Source organism: Delphinapterus leucas, chromosome 6 (genome assembly GCF_059928025.1).
Source record: "Delphinapterus leucas isolate spDelLeu-1000000601 "Yukka" chromosome 6, BTC_Dleu_Yukka2, whole genome shotgun sequence".
NCBI classification, from domain to species: Eukaryota; Metazoa; Chordata; class Mammalia; order Artiodactyla; family Monodontidae; genus Delphinapterus; species Delphinapterus leucas.
In genome coordinates this window covers 10,733,584-10,751,594 of record NC_143134.1, presented here as the reverse complement: position 1 = coordinate 10,751,594, position 18,011 = coordinate 10,733,584, and the positions used below count along the sequence as shown (strand labels likewise).

At 43.8% G+C, this 18,011-nt stretch overlaps 1 protein-coding gene across 6 annotated transcripts in view; it reads right to left on the bottom strand.

Moving 5' to 3' along the window:
• Window positions 1–18,011, bottom strand: part of LOC111185348 (uncharacterized) — a 315,714-nt gene that overhangs the window by 163,566 nt on the left and 134,137 nt on the right. For 5 of the 6 annotated variants that reach the window (XR_016393461.1, XM_089912700.1, XM_089912701.1 and 2 more), the window contains one exon: window positions 2,192–3,202. The gene's annotated coding sequence lies outside the window, so the exon portion shown is untranslated. The remainder of the gene's footprint in view (window positions 1–2,191; window positions 3,203–18,011) is intronic. The other variant, XM_022594878.2, reaches the window with a different exon arrangement.

Genomic DNA, 18,011 nt, shown 5'->3' with positions numbered 1-18,011 from the left:
TGTTAATCCCATGCTCCTAATTTATCCCTCTCCCCCTTTCCCCTTTGGTAACCATAAGTTTGTTTTCTATTTCTGTGAGTCTACTTCTGTTTTATAAACAAGTTCCTTTGTATTATTTTTTTTCAGATTCTACATATGAGTAATATCCTACGATATTTATCTTTCTCTGACTTACTTCACTTAGTATGATCACCTCTAGATCCATCCATGTTGCTGCAAATGGGCTTATTTTATTCTTTTTTATGGCTGAGTAGTATTCCATTGTATATATGGACCACATCTTCTCTATCCATTCATCTGTTGATGGACACTTAGGTTGCTTCCATGTCTTGGCTATTGTAAATAGTGCTGCTACGAATACTGGGGTGCATGTATTTTTTGAATTAGAGTTTTCTCCAGATATATGCCCAGGAGTGGGATTGTGGGATCATATGGTTATTCTATTTTTCGTTTTTTAAGGGGCCTCCATACTGTTCTCCATAGTGGCTGTACCAATTTACATTCCCACCAACAGTGTAGGAGGGTTCCCTTTTCTCCACACCCTCTCCAGCACTTATTATTTCTAGGCTTTTTGATGATGGCCATTCTGACTCATTTGAGGTGGTACCTCATTGTAGTTTTGATTTGATTTTCTCTAATAATTAGCAATGTTGAGCATCTTATCACGTGCCTATTGGCCATCTGTATGTTGAGTGACAGTGTTGATGGTTTTGTGAGACCTCACATGCTATCACTCTTCAGCTCACAGGCATAACACTGCAGTTATTTAGAGAGAGGAGAGAGGCCCAGCATCTCGTCACAGTAACCGTCACAGGTGGGCGGAGTGGCGGGATGGTCACCATGGGCAGCTGGGATGCACAGAATGATGGCATTTCTAAAGGAAATGGTCTACATGCAATTAAGGCCACCAGCAACTTTATCTATGACTTCGTTAGCTCTGAACCTCCTTTTGGATGATAGATCATAAACACACCTGTTTCAATATAATGAAATAATCCACTGGAAAAGTGTGGTCGCATGACAAGTCTGCGATTAGTACCAAGACAATAATTTTGCTTGGCCCCTTCAGCCAGCAGTAGACTTGCAGCCTATCACGGTTAACCTACTGGAGCTCTGGTAATTTTCTCTGTTTTTCCCTTTAGTTCTATGGTATCTGGTTTATATATCTCTGGTTCCTCCCTTATACGTTTTTCTTTGTTGCATCACAACAGACAGCTCAGCACAGAAGTAAAATAAATAAAATCTCAGATTCTGAAGATTCTCAAAGCTTAACAACAGACTAAGGAAGGAAACCAGGGTCGGGGGCAGGAAGGGAGCTGCATGGTGTCCAGCCTGGTTGAGCCACATACCCTGTCCTGACAGAAATGTCCAGGGACCAGAGGTACGTGACCAGAGGCCAAGGACCTCCCACTCTCAGGCTAATAGAATAAGACCTTAGAGGTCAACTTTTCCAACTCCTACCCTTTATAGATGAGGAAACCAGGGTCCAGGGAGATATAGATGTTACTTACATAGCTAATTAGTGACAGAGTTAGTACTAGAATCTGCTCTTGGCCTTACGTTGTGTTGTTATGGGGTGAAATTGTCTTTCCCTAAAAAGGGTCATGCTGAAGTTACAAGCCCCCAGTACCTCAGAACATGACCTTGTTTGGAAACTGGGTGATCACAAGTGTACTTCGTTGAGGTCATCCTGGACTAGGGTGGCCGCTAACCCAATGTAACTGGTCCTCCGGAGAAGACGAAGACACGGGGAGAGAACCACGTGAAGACGGGGGCAAGGACTGCAGTTAGGCAGGCGCAAGCCAACGTCGGGGGCTGCTGACAGGACTCTGGCAAGGTCCTCCAGAGCTGGAAAGAGGCAAGGAAGGGCTCTCATGCAGCTTTCGGGGGAGTGTGGTCCTGCCAGCACTTTGATTTCAGACTTCCAGCCTCCAGAACCCGGAGACAATAAGTTTCTGGGGTTTGAAGCCACCCAGTTTGTGGTGCTTTGTTACAGTAGCCCTGGGAAACTAACACACACGCCCTTAGGAAAATGTCTGTTCCCAGCACCTCTCTCACACAGAGCCCTGGCTGTGATCGGGAGCCTTACTAAGGGGCCGCTGCTGAGCAGCTAATCCTGTTTGATGGTCACAGAGATGGCAGGAATCCTACCCTACCTCCTCAGCCACTGTCCCCATAGCTGTACACTCACCTTCAGACACCAAGCGCAAAAGGCCACATTTCCTCATTCCTTTGTGCCACGTTTCATGCTGCATCAGGACCAGAGGAAGAGGAGTCACCATAGCGCCTGTTAAGGGATAAGAAAAATATTCTTGATGCCGAAACATCTCCCTTACCGTTCCCGACAGCATATCATCAGACAGTAAACCCTGAAGGATCAGCACCGAGCTCCCCAGACTCTTCCCAACACAGATGGACCCGGGAAAGGCCATGAACACTGTCCCCAGCACCTCTGTGTGGAAGAGTCCAACTCAGATGGAAGAAATGCACACACAGGGCAGCTCAGAATGTGGGCAGCTGGGTGCGGTGGGAAGAGCCTAAGCCTTGGAGACACAGGAACTCCAGCTGGAATCGGGCTCTGCTGTGGCCCCTGGGAAAGATACCTTCCTTCTCTAAGTTTCATTATCTATAGATAAAGGTACTAATACCCACCTTGCTGGGTTCATGTAATGCACATAGATAAAGTATTTAAAACAAGTAGGCTATTTAGATATACAATAAATGAATGTGGTTTTGTTGATATTTTCATTATTATTATTTTATTAAATCCCAGTCCTGGAGAAAGACCTTGATGGAAAATCTGTGTCTTCTTAACTCTTCTCCATCCTATACTGGAAGCAGGAGACAAAAAACAAGGGTCCCCATTTCACTCTGGCTTTATCTGTCCTAGCAGAGTGGACAGATTCACGGGGCCATTGGGATAGGGGCTCACGCCCATCTGAATACCTGGCACTAAGCAGAGTGTTTGATTCCTCGGGAACACAATCAAACAGTAATTTAAAATGGGCAAATTAAGGCTTCCCTGGTGGCGCAGTGGTTGAGGGTCTGCCCGCCGATGCGAGGGACGCGGGTTCGTGCCCCGGTCCGGGAGGATCCCGCATGCCGCGGAGCGGCTGGGCCCGTGAGCCATGGCCGCTGAGCCTGCGCGTCCGGAGCCTGTGCTCTGCGGCGGAAGGGGCCACAGCAGTGAGAGGCCCGCATACTGCAAAAAAAAAAAAAAAAAAAAAAAATGGGCAAGTTAAAGATTCTTGTCCTAAAACACTGATTACTTTCGCTATTAACGAGCACCAAGTATACACTTCATCTAAGTTCACCCGGACTCAATGCAAAAACTATGTCGTCTTTCACTAGAGTTTTCCAAAACCAATGTTGCATTAATGACACTTTGCTTTAATCAAATTTTATAATAAGTCCAAGTTCTTTGGATGTTGGAGACTAGGTATGGAATACTCATGCTTTCTGGATTTTTCTCTTTCTCTAAATTTGCATTCACAGGCTTCCAGATGTTCATTCTCTCCCACAGAAGCTCAGCTGGCCTCAGTTTTTAAATCTGAGATTTTCAAAGAGGATGCTATGCACACACACAAATTTGTGATAACTGGATCAAATGAGTCCAGGGGTCTTATTCCCCTTGAGTATCTTTCTTTCTTGTTTCAATGTGCAGCCTTAAGACGAGCATCTTTTGCTGTATTCGTACTCTCATATGTCAGTCATGTCAATTTCCTGACTTTAACACGCTCATCACCGTTATTTGAGGACTGTGAGAGACAAAAAACCCTGCTGTGTTCTTCCTCTCGCTTTCCACAAGAGCGGCCTAAAAAACCCCGTGCCTTGACTGCCATCTAGAGAAGGCTGGAGATACTGAAATTAAACAAGCTAATCTAGTATCTTCATAGGTTTACTTTTCTCTAACCCTTTGACGAAAAACCGTAAGGAAAAGTCTTTTAAACAAGACATGAAGAAAATATTTAAATGTTATATTGTGGCTTGGGACAGTGTCATTCACCTGTTTTTTACAAAAATATATGCAGCAACTGTATTGTTCCCAGGGAGAAATGATACTATTAGTGAGAGCCATCTGCTGGCCTTTGAACTTATTTTATGGAGTCCTTGTGGAAATATACATCAAGGTAATGCAATTATTGTATCTGCACATTTGTGATGCTGTAATTAAAACTGGGAGGTTGTTCTCATTAAATTCTCCAGATTGTTGGTGGCTTCTTTCCTGCTGGCATATGAATTTTCATCTTAAAACAGACTCCACACCTCTCTATGCTGTTCCTATCATATTAATACTGATATCACCAGACAAAAAAAACTTATCCAGCTTTGTAAAATGTCTTTTGAGCAACTGTATCATGAAATGGCTTTAAGAAAACTTAAAGGTATGGGGAATTTAAAAATGATTTTGTCAGGCTTCCCTGGTGGCGCAGTGGTCGAGAGTCTGCCTGCCGATGCAGGGGACACAGGTTTGTGCCCTGGTCCGGGAAGATCCCATGTGCCGCGGAACGGCTGGGCCCGTGAGCCATGGTCGCTGAGCCTGCGTGTCCAGAGCCTGTGCTCCGCAACGGGAGAGGCCACATTTTTGCCAAAGTTTCCTCTGTTCATATACAACAAATCTGTTGATTTTCTGTGGGCTTCTATTACCTAGAAATCTAAAAGAATTGGTGGTGTGCCTTTTCTTTTACATTACCCTAGGAAACAGCTGTTATTCTAGTGCCAAGAAGTCAACACTTGAGCTTACTGAAATTCTCAACCATTTTCACAACAGGATTGTTATTTGTCACAGCTTGCAAATAATGGTGACGGGAGTGTTAACGTCAGGAAATTGGCAAACTGAAATGTAATATGATGAGTTACAGTGAATGAAGCCCACCTGAAGGCTACACAATGAAACAAGAAGGAAAGAAACATGAAGAGTCCACAGAGTATTAATTTAAAAGCCACAGACTAAATTTTGATCCCATTCCACGTTGCCAGGTATCACCTTTTTGTGTGTGCCGCATCCTCTTTGAAGATTTCAGATTTAAAAACTGAGACCAATTGAGTTTCTGTGAAAGAAAATGTGATTTGGAAGCCTATGGATGCAAATTCAGGGCAACAGAAAGTCCAGAAAGTATGACTACTCCATTCTTAGTCTTCTATATTCAAAGGACTTTGACTTATTTCAAAATATGACTAAAGTGTCATTAATGCAATATTGGTTTTGCAAAGCTCTAGTGCAATACAACGTATTTTAGGATTGCGTCCAGGTAAATATAGATGAAGGCTGGATGCTCCCAACTGGGGCCAGGAAACTTTTTCTTGAAGGTCAGGCAGTAAACATTTTTTTACTTTCCACACCACAGAGTCACGATCTCCACTGTAGCATAAGAGCGGCCAGGGACAGTATGTCAACAAATGAGTGTGGCCGTGTCCCAGGAAAGCTCTACTTATAAAAACAGGCCAGCCCCTGTGTCAGAACAGGATCTTGGGTTTGCCCAATGGAAATGACTCTCAGATGGCAGAGCCTGGAATCATTAGCTACTCAAGTGTCCAAGGGGTCAAAACTTCACGTAGGAGCCTAAGCCCAGCTGACACCAGCTCCAACCTCCTGGAACTAGTGCCTTTTTTTTTTTCCATATAACTGGTACATCTTCTACAATAGGGGTCCCCAACCCCTGGGCCACAGACCGGTACCGGTCCACAGCCTGTTAGTAACCGGGCTGCACAGCAAGAGGCGAGCGGCCAGCGAGTGAGCGAAGCTTCATCTGCCGCTCCCCGTTGCTCCCTATCGCTCGCATTACCGCCTGAACTACCCAACCCACACAAACCTCCCCCGGGTCCGCGGAGAAACTGTCTTCCACGAAACCGGTCCCTGGTGCCAAAAAGGTTGGGGACCACTGTTCTACAACATCAAACTTAAAATACTCTCAAGAATAATAACTTTTTCTCAGGTAGTGAAGAATTCAACACATAAACTCAGGCAGACACACACACACGGTTTCCTCAGGTTAATAATGGAAGCAGAAGGCGAAAGACAAGCAAACTGGGGGTAGATGAATTTTTATGTATTTTGTGTGTCTTGACGCCTGTTTTAGATTGCCATGTCACCCTAGGATGAGATTCTACAGGAGGTATCAGATGCATTTTCATTTTAAAATGTAGCTTCTATTTCATGATTGGTATTCTCCTAAAAGTCATGCCTGTAAAAAGGACCACGGGAAAGAATCTTCGCTGTAAAAATCTAAAACGTAGCTGTACTGCACGGGGAATTTCCATGTAATTCTGTGTCCTTGCATCTGAAGAGCTATTGATATTAGATGGAGCACATTGGAAGAGGCGAGCTGTGGAGAAATAGAAATCCAGCAGAGTCTGAGATGTTCTAATCAAGCACGAATGTTTTTCCACTTTTTTCAGTCTATTTCACCATCTCAAGGAGAATGTTTGATCTCCATTTTGATACATTATCATTTTCACCTTTAGTTTTCCGAGTACTCTTTTTGTAATGACTTCCTCGCCCACAAAGACACATGACCATGAACTCCCATAATCATTCACTGCCCTCGTGCTTTTTTTCCTTCTGCCTGTGAGTGGCCCATGCAGGGGACAGACAGAGCATGGACTGGAAAGACAGACCTGAGTTGAAATCACTGCTTCTACTCACTCTGGCCCCGAGACCCTGGGGATGCTACTCAACCACTCTGAGACCCAGTCTCCTCCAGGTATATTGCAGTACTGTTGTCACGATTAAAAGAGGACATCTGTGAGGGGTCTTGCACGTCGCTCAGTAAATGTTAGTTCATCTCTTCTCTCTCTCCCCGCCCCTTCTCTAAGACGCAGACTGCGAAGTCGGGAACTGATTCAGCCACATCCCACCTCCCTACAGTGCCTGCCGCTGGGTTAGACACAGGGGCTGCATATGTGTTTCTGGAATGAGCAGTGGGTTCCCACGTTTTCCTTTGTTATTGAAGATCTTACCTTTTTTTTTTTTTGCAATACACGGGCCTCTCACTGCTGCAGCCTGTCCCGCTGCGGAGCAGGACGCGCAGGCTCAGCGGCCATGGCTCATGGGCCCAGCCGCTCCGCGGCATAGTGAGATCTTCCCGGACTGGGGCACGAACCTGCGTCCCCTGCATTGGCAGGCGGACTCTCAACCACTGTGCCACCAGGGAAGCCCGAAGATCTTACCTTTTAAAATTGCTATGAGGATGAGCCAAACGTGTTCTCTGAGTCATGAAAAGGTTTCATAAATTAAAAAAACAGAAGAACCCACTCATGTTAACATATACACACTACTATGTACAGAATAGATAACCAATAAGGAACTACTGTATAGCACAGGGAACTATAACTATTACCTTATAGGTTAATATCTTGTAATAACCTATAAGGGAAAAGAATCTGCAAAAGAATACATATATATATTCTTTTTGTGTGTATATATATATACGTGTATATATGTATAGCTGAATCATTTTGCTGTATACCTGAAACTAACACAACACCGGAAATCAACTATAGTTCAATAAAAAAATACAATTAAAAAAAGAAGGACCCACTCATGACATTGGAATGCTACAGATCAAGAAAGCATTCAGGGCTTCCCTGGTGGCGCAGTGGTTGAGAGTCCGCCTGCCGATGCAGGGGACAGGGGTTCGTGCCCCGGTCCGGGAAGATCCCACATGCCGCGGAGCGGCTGGGCCCGTAAGCCATGGCCGCTGAGCCTGCGCGTCCCGAGCCTGTGCTCCGCAACGGGAGAGGCCACAACAGTGAGAGGCCCGCGTACCGCAAAAAAAAAAAAAAAAGGAAAGCACTCAAATATCTGCTGGAAAATAAGGACCCACAAGTGTGTGGACCACATTCAAGAGATACAGTCACGATATTACACTCTGCTCTCCAGGGAGATGATCTGACTCACAATGATATTCAAATGGTGGAAAAACAAGGTGCTTTATCACAAGGTTTTATCACTATTGTTAAGTCCTGCGATTCTCATCAGTCAGACTCAGACACTTCTTAGCACTGCCCAGGGAAGAACCTTGCTGTCAAAACAAGCTTCACATTTTAATGTTTTAAGCCAAACAGACCACTGCCTGCTGATAACTGCATGGAACTGTCATTCAGGGAATCATCAAGATTAGATGTGACTAATTCGGAGTCACCCAGGCAAAGGCGTTTTGATCAGAAGAGGAAATAAACTAACAAATCATCTGTAGGGGATAACAGTGGAAAGAGGATCCGGCAGTTACTTAAGGGCTTTGAGGACAAGAAACAGAGTTAGTGAGAATGCTAAAAAAAAAAAAAAATCACTAGCTATGGGGCACATACAGAGCAGATAAGATGCCAGTAAAAACAAAATGGGATTCGTGAAATACCAAAAGGGTATATAAAAAGAAGCCAATTAAATAGGATGTCTCCTTTGTTGTTCTGTATCCGTTCTGGCTCTGAAGGGTAGGTGCTACAGAGTTGTTTCCTCCCCTTTGTTCTATAAGACACAGGACAGGTAATTATGCTGAGATTTAAATTTTTATTAGTCACTTTCAAAACTAGAATCTTCCTCATGAAATATAACTACTGCCCATTCTGCCTATCATGGCACCTATGATGTCCTAGAATATATGAGCGTGACAAGAAGGCAAGCTGTCATATGTGTTCTGATTATATCACCAGACTTACAGAACTTGTATAATGCATGCTGTACAATGTCCCTGATAAGTTATCAGTCAGTCTGGCCGTAAAAGCCAGCAGATGTCTGCAAGAGTGATTTCACTTATCAACAAGTAAATATCATTGCATCGGTTTTAAAGATCAATATGTTTGTAAGGATATTTATGTACACAGAAAGGAAGTCGCCACTCTAGCCAGGGAAAAATCCTGTTTCTGCATCTCCCTACCCAGCTATGGGTCATTGTGCCGGTGAGAGCTGATCCACCCGGTAAAATCTCATCCTCTTCCATCATTTAAAAGCTAACTAACACTGACAACTCTGCTTAGGAGTCGTGATTGTTCCAGAGAAGTAAAATTCCATTTATGCAGCCAAAGACAGTCATCCGAGATTTGTTAATGGAACAAGATTCTTCTGAACAACTTGATGCATCTGCACAGTTCTCATCTAAGATGATAAGAGCTAACACTTACAAGTGTGTACCATGTGTCAGGCACTGTTGTTTTGGTTTTGTTTTTGTTTTTTTGCGGTATGTGGGCCTCTCACTGTTGTGGCCTCTCCCGTTTGCAGAGCACAGGCTCCGGATGCGCGGGCTCAGCGGCCATGGCTCACGGGACCAGTCGCTCCACAGCACGTGGGATCTTCCCGGACCGGGGCACGAACCCGCGTCCCCTGCATCGGCAGGTGGACCCTCAACCACTGCGCCACCAGGGAAGCCCAGGCACTGTTTTAAACACTTTGCATATCATTAAATCATCCAGTCCTGGCAACAATGATGTTACAATGAAACAGGAGGGAAGGGGGCAGGGCAAAACATTTGAAAGAATGACATAACCCGAGGACATGACATAAACTGATTAGAACCAAATGGGTCCAAGACGGAAAACAAGTCGACTTCCCCTAGACCTCGAGCCTCGGGTATAGGCTCATTGTAACACATCAGCTAAATGACACACCCACAGGTGCCATGACAGTTCCAAGGCTGACCCTAAAGGTCAAAAAGCAGGCGGTGGCTCAATTCCTGGAAATCCCCACCCCTCCCCCCAAATAGCTGGAATACTCCTCCACTCATTAGCCTATGAAATTACCCACCCTATAAAAACTGACAACCCCATGCCCTGGTGCCGCTCTTGCCTTCTGAGATGGCCCACACTCTTATCTGTGGAGTGTGTTTCTCTCTAAATAAATCCACTTCTTACCTATCACTTTGTCTCTCACTGAATTCTTTCTGTGATAGGACATCAAGAACCTGAGCTTCCTCATTAGGTCCTGAAACCAGGTGTGTGATCTCAGTTGGAAGAGCATGGATTTTGTCTGGGTCTGAGTCCCAGCCGCGTGGGTTCAATTCCCAATCTGAGGTGCATGGTTTCAGTATTACTATCCTCACTTTTGCAGATGTGGAAATGGGGGCAAAATGGTTAAGCGGCTCATAGAAGGACACACAGCTGGTAACAGAGCCAGGTTCTAACCCTGGCCGCCTGGCTCCAAAGTTCACATTCTTAACACTATGGTCCCAGGCAGCCTGCTGGGGGGATCTAAGACTTAGATTCTTAGAAAATGGTTTAGTATAACCTACTTATTATCTTAAAAAAAAAAACAAACAGCAAGTTAGCTAGATGGAACGTCTCTCTTACATGGTCCTATAGAGAAAGAGCTGTGAGTGGATGGAAGGGGCAAAGCCCTTATCACAAAGGCCCTAAGAATACACACCCACACTTCCCCCAAAGCCTGTGCATATTTTGCTCCAAGGAAGCATATTCAAAAGTCTGTGTTTCTTTAGGTTAATCCATGACTCAACGTAATAGAAAACAGAACACAACTCAACGTCCTTAAAAACAACGTCCTTAAAAACAAAAAATTAACCAAAAACACAAAAAGAGAAACTCTACATATGGCTTAAGCAATACAAGAAACGTTTGAACTGAGAGGGTTACAATTAACCAAAGGCCTTAACTCATATCAGTTAATCAGCAACTGTAAAGCTTTTTTAAGTAAAGAATCATTAGTACAAAAGAGTAAATCATGGGGAATGATATATCTGCCATTCTCGGTCAGGCATGAAACCAGTGTTACATAAATTTTTTCAACCAGTTCACCAAGAATTTAAAGAAAGAACTCAGGCAGGACAACAGAATTTATTTCCCAATTTCATCATTTTGAAGAGCTACACCTCACCCATAGGTTCTGTTTTTCATTTACGCCCTCTTCTTGTAACAGGTGATATCTTTTTATGAAACGACTGCATGCAATGTTCCAACAATGATGATCTTGGATTACCTTGAAACCCTAAATGATATTTTTGGTCTTGTTCACTACCGTCTTCCAAGTGAATAGTATTCTGGGTGGTCACACAACAAGAAGGCAGGGCAGTTGCCCCCATGGAAGCCACACAACCCCGCGATGCCCTGACCTGGGGCTTGCTGTCAGACTGAACTCAGTACTAACTCCAAGAAAACAATCCTTTGAGCAAAAAAACTTGGCTGGATTTCCCCTTCCTGCAGAATGAAGTCAAACTCCTCCTCTTGGTCTTCATGGGATACCAGGATCCCTCATTCAAGTTCAATTTCCATCAATCCCTTCCTCGCTCCCTTCACGCCAATCAAAGGAAACAATAATTTTCTACACACACCCCGTTTTTTTCACATTTCCATCCTTATTTTCATGCTGTGCCTTCCATTTCAAATATTCATACTCATTTCTTCCTTCAAAGCTCATCTCAAATACAATTTCTTACACACATACACACGTTTCTCTCAACTATTTTTATGTGTGACGGTTAATTTTCTATGTAAGCTTGTCTAGGCCATGGTACCCAGTGTTGTTAGGTCAAAGAGCAGTCAAGATATTGCTGCAAAAGTATTTTTAGATGAGATTAACATTTAGATCAACAGACTTCAAGTAAAGCAGATTACCTTCCATAATGTATGTGGGCCTCATCTAATCAGTTGAAGGGAGGCCTTAAGAGAAAAGACTGAGGTCTTCCGACTCAAGATGCAAAATCAGGTTTTCCTGAGTCTCCAAGCTATTGGCCTGTCCTGCAGACTTCAGAGTTGCCAGCCCCCAGAATCATGTGAGCCAATTCCTTAAATTAAATCAGTAGATAGATAGATAGATATAGATTCTCCAGAGAACCCTAACTAGTACAGTATGATGTCTGATTTCCCTACTGGACTGTAAGCCCCTCAAAAGCAATCCTTGTCTTTCTAATCCTCAAAGAACAATGCTTTAAAAATGGAGTGTGTTTAATAAATATTAAATGAATGAGTGAATTTTTGGTCCATGAATGAATAAATCTTTCATCAGATCCACCTGGGAAACAACTCAACTTATATTTTTATTCTCTCTTTCCTTTGTCAGTACTGTAGTTCACACACTTACCCCCTCTGTCTACACTATTTCAGATTGCTAATGGGTGTCTCTGCTTCCAGACCCTTCCAATCCCTACCCAAGTGCTTCTTTCACATTGCCACGTGGATTTCTCCACAAACCGCACACACACACACACACACACACTTCAGAGGACTGCACCGAAACCTGTAATGACTCCCCGTTGCCCAGAGCCCCTTTACAGCCATCATCTGTATCCACTTTGCCTTCATGGCAAGTATTACCACACTAATCTCTCTTACAAAAATGCTCCTAAGAGGTTACTTGGTTAGAAACAAGTTTTCTGTGTGTGTTACTTATCTTTTAACTATCAAAGGTAACTGAAGAAAAAAATGATTTAAAAGTTTCAAGCTATTTCTACTTTCCAGAAGATGGCCTTTATTATATAGTGCCAAGAGGCTGGGCATTTGGGCTGCGTGCCCTGGCATCTTGGGACCTCTACCTGCCTGACGACTGCTCACTTATCTTTGAGGCTCAGAGGTCACCTCCTCTGTACAAGCTTCCTCTCCCCCCAATCAGGCAGTCGTTCCTCCACCTCCCATACATATCTCCAAGTATTTTGGGTGTGTTTGTCTGTATCATTAGAACGTGAGTTCCTCCCAGGCTGTGTTCTTATCTCATTCATCTTGTGCTCCCAGACATCTAGCCGTTGCCTGAGATCCCCAGCCTCTCTCTAAAGTACACTTTTATGTTTTATAGGTAGGCATGCAGGACACTGTTGAAGTCAGCAGCAAAGCATAAATTATTGGCTTTTCTTTGGAAATTCTTTCCTAAAACCAGGGGGAAAAGAAAACAAAAAAACAAAAAAAACAGGCACCATGAAGCAGAAACTGACGCTGTACTCTAACAGACACTGCTTTTCCTTTTTCATCTGGGCATTTCGACATGGCACAGAGCCAGCTGGTCATTCTGAAATTACAACCTCTGGGCTCCCCAGGTTTACCCCTGCAAGAACCCAAGTACTGCCTGGTTTGAACCTAAGACTAAGGGCTATTAGTCCTACACAAAGTTTCAGGAGATGTCTCTGGTGCTCACCATTCATTAGAAGCTCTGCATTGACTCTGTTGACGGTTGCCTAACTTGGAAGACAGTTGAGCACAAAGAAAGCTGGGGGCGGGGGGTCTTCCCTGGTGGCGCAGTGGTTGAGAGTCCGCCTGCCGATGCAAGGGACGCGGGTTCGTGACGCGGTCCGGGAGGATCCCACATGCCGCCTTGCGGCTGGGCCCGTGAGCCATGGCCGCTGAGCCTGCGCGTCCGGAGTCTGTGCTCCGCAATGGGAGAGGCCACAGCAGTGAGAGGCCCGTGTACCGCAAAAAAAAAAAAAAACAAAAACAAAGCTGGGACAAAGCTGAAACCTTTTGCTAAACGTTGAGCTGCCGTTAGAATGCTGTTCATAGACTGTAGGGTACAGACGTCATCGTTCTCACCAAAGAAGCAATTGCTTCCTCTGAACACGCTGACAGGCCTGCATGCGTCCATAGACTATCACCACCCTAGAACGCTTTACCATGTTTTAAATCTGTTGAAGAATGAAAAAAAAAATCAAATGTGCTTCACAAAACTGGATCATAAAAATGAACTTGGCTAGAGCTGGCTTTGATGGAACATTTCGAATCATGCCCTAGACAAATCAAAGAAATAAAAAAAAAAAGATTGGGAAGTTAGCTGAGACATCATTGCAGAAATGCTAAATACAGCAGGGTGTTAAGGGCAGGAAGACTTGACTCCCTTAAGGGAAGAAGAAACTAATGCAAAATTAAACTTAACCTTTGGAAAAAAATTGCTGTACAACAATATCTGTGTAAATTAATACATATTTGAATACTATATACACTAAAGACAAATGATTGGGGCTTCCCTGGTGGCACAGTGGTTGAGAGTCCGCCTGCCGATGCAGGGGACACAGGTTCGTGCCCCGATCTGGGAAGATCCCACATGCCGCGGAGCGGCTGGGCCCATGAGCCATGGCCGCTGAGCCTGTGCGTCCGGAGCCTGTGCTCCGCAACGGGAGAGGCCACAAAAGTGAGAGGCCCGCGTACAGAAAAAAAACAAAAAAAAAAGACAAATGATTAATTACTTATTTTCGTTCCATATGCAAAAAGAGATCTCTTAACTGCCTGCTGCTTTCCCTACTCACTCAGATACCTGAGCTGTATTTTCTTCTTAGAGCAGGCTGACTGCCCGTGACACATGGGTGTTTCCCAACTGTATCCCCTAGACTTTTCCTTTCATCCACCACTGCTTACCCACTTCATTGGTTCACAAAATTATATGTGTCACTAGACCTTGTTATAACTAACATTTTATTAAACATTATGTGAACCGATAACATGAAAATGTAAAAGGAAAGGGTTTCCTCTCTCATTGAAAGCCGAGCTGAGCACAAGAAAAGTCAGTAGAATTGAAGCCCTAAACATGCTATTATTTGATACCTGGCGGAGACCACCGACAGGGGCTCCACTCCACTTCGCTGTACGGTAGAAAGTAACACAACACTGTAAGACAACTCTACCCCAACAAAAATCAATTAATTAACTAATTTTTTTAAAAAGCCAAACCAAACAAGCAGGCTGCCAAGGTGCAGAAAGGGCAGGACTGCAGACCTGCCCAGTCCCAGTGCTGTATTCAGGGTGTTAACTCTGCCCCCATCCTCCACCAGCTGAGCTGTTCATGACTAATGTTTCAACTGCTCCCTCAAAAATATGCAAAACCTGCTCTGAGGGCCTCCTCACCTAAGTTCCCATCAAAGAAATAGAACTCCAGCCACTTGACTAACTTCTCAATCTATTGAATCTTGAGACATCAGAGTTGCTTCATGTATCTGCAATACTCAGGGAAATAAAACAGCTCACACTCGGTCATATTTGATGTTTCTATTAACAGCCCTTCTATTTTTAACATAATTCATGTCTTTGGTTGCTATATGATTTCCTCTGGTCTTAATTCGGAGACCAGGATTTCTCTCTTTTAAACCTAAAAAATTAACCCACTATGACAAGTCCAAGTATATCAAAGTGTAAAATTAATGCCAACCTCATTTATTGGGGGGTGGGGGGAGGTGTATGTTTGTATAGGTGTATTATGTTTCTGGTTCAAATTTGAATTTTGCTGGGTGTTGTTTTGACAGTTTTGGAATTTGTGGGGTTTCCCAGTGAAGTGATTTCTGTATAATTATGCTTATGAAAAAAATCTTAAAACCCTGCAGATTCACAATCATAGATCCTGTTATTTCTGAAATGGAAGAAACCTGCTATCCTTACACTTGGGGTAAAGGAACTAAATGGGACTTGATGAGTACATGTCACTTGATGACATGGCTGTGGGAAAGAGGAACCAGGACAGGAAGGGAATCATGGTCGACGGGGTCCACATCACACATCCACAGTATTGAAAGAAGAGAGTGTGGCTTCCTTAACTTGGGTCTACGAAGCAATAACGCATTTCTGATAACAGACTGGGCACATCTTATATAAATTGAAAGAGGTATTTGCCTAGAGACTCAATAATCTACTCAAGGAACTCAAGGTAGATTTTAAGATGAAAAAGGAGAAACAGAGACTGCATCACAAAAGAGCTGGGATTTGTACTCAGACAACTCAGCTCCAGGGTCTGTGCCTGTAACCATGAAACTAAGCTGCACAGAAATATAGGGCCTGGTAAGTAACAAAGTAAGACCATAAGCGCCATTTCAGAAACCCCATAGTTCAAAGAGAAGAGGTATCAAGGATAACACCAGGAATCCAGACAGTCTTCTTTCCCCAGAGGAATTACAGGCAGACCTTGTTTTATTGTGCTTTTGCTTTACTGCACTTGGCAGATAGCGTGTTTTTTACAAACTGAAGGTTTGTGGCAACCCTGCATTGAGCAAGTCTATCTGCACCATTTTTCCAACAGCACTTGTTCACTTCCTGTCTCCAGGTCACACTTTGGTAATCCTTACAATATTTCATGCTTTACCATTATTATTATAAGTGTTATGGTATCTGTGATCAGTGATCTTTGATGTTACTACTACGACTGGCTGAAGGCTCAGATGATGGTTCGCATTTCTTAGCAAGAAAGTATAATTACGGTCTATGTATTGTTTTTTGAGACATAATGCTGTTGCACATTTAGACTACAGTATAGTGTAAACGTGACTTTTATGTGCATTGGGGAACCAAAAATTGCATGTGACGCGCTTTATTGCGATATTTGTTTTACTGCGGTGTCTGGCACTGAACCCGCAGTGTCTCTGAGGCCGGCCTGTACTAAGCCCACACCCACACCTGGCCCATCACAGAGCACTTACCTGGGCTCAGGAACATAAAGTAGCTGAACCCATGATGACTGCCATGGCGTGAGAAGAATGTTCAAAACCATAAATCCCGACGCCAGAATCTGGAGAGTTTTCAGGTAACAGTCCCCAGAAAGGTTGTACAGAACTACTCTGACGTCACAGAGACCACACAGCAAGGCAGTTCCCAGCCGGAACCTGCAGTCCGGAGTGATCCCGGCACACAGCACACCGGGAAAAGGCTAAGGGTAGAAGTGGGAAAGCTCAGGTGCCCATTTCTTTGTTTCTCCAAACTCACGGACAGAAGTGAGCATCACAGCCGGCCTGCAAGTCATAGCTGCACATGTACATTATTTACTCCCAGCCTGCTTACCTTTGTGGATTTTCTTTTATCACCCTTTGCAAATTCTCTACGGCCTGCAACGCTCACCTTAACTGAGATCCTTACCTCTGGGAATCTGCTCTGGACACCCTCACCTAAACTTCCTACTTATATTCGTCTGTCCAATTCCCACCCAGCCTTCAAGGAGAGTTTCAAATTCTCTCCCATCTCAAAGTCGTTTATGATAATTCTGGAAGTGATTCTATGGACTTAGAATCAAATGGACTTAATCAAATTAGCGGTTGACCACATCTGACTCTATACGTGACTTACGACTTTTAATCACGTACCTCATAGGGTAGTTGTAAAAATCAAATGTGTTGGTTAAAATAATTCATGTAAACTGTTTAGCACAGTTTGTGGCATATAGTAAGTGTTCACTGTTAGCTATTATTAGGATTATTTCTGATTTTTTATCATTATTACATTATTTTATGCTATTATGAAACCATATTTTATTTAATTTCATTAAACATATCCTTGGCCTTTCCAACAAGGATAAAGGCAATGTTATATCTAGTTCACCCCAAATTCCAGAAACTCCAAACCCTGTACTAAACATAGAATGTATTGCCAATAAATACTTAGATGATTAAAAACGGGGCCCTAAAATTGTTAACAAATACTGCCTTTTTACACTCTGCAGTTTCTGAATCACGTTCAGGTAGTAAAACAGGTGGGACCATTCTTACCAAAGATTTACAGTACAAATAGTTGTTAAAAATCTCTGTCAAGGCAATCTGTCACTCTAAGAAAAAACGAGGTAGTCTTGACCCCAAGATCTCAGGTGAGCTGTAAATTCTCGGGAGAAGATGGCTTATAGCTGACCATCAATGTGCAGACACGTTTCCACATACATTTCAGAAGCTTGTGTCAGGTCACAAATCTCCTCGTCAGTTGCAGCCCAGAAGATTCCAAAACCATAAGTCAGCAGATCCATTCGACAATGTATATATTTGTGTTTTAGAAACGTCACCCTGGAAGCAACTGAGAAGGAATAAGTTGCATGTGACGGGTGAAACAAGGGGCGAATTAGAGGCTGCAACCACGGCCAGAGGAGGAAACTGCAGACCTGATGGAAGCCACGCAGGGGAGGACCCAGAGGTCCGGTACAGCCGCCCGCTACGACTTCCCCAGGGCTAGCTTCTCTGTGCTCAGCCCCCTCCTGCATGAAGCCCTCCAGTCTCTGGATTCTGCAAATGCAGTGAATTCTACCACCATGGAGGTTGCATGCCTCCTATCACAGATCTCACAATTTTTCTCACAGCTTACAAATTAATTTCTCATCCCTAGAGTTTGTCGTTATTACTCAAAGCACA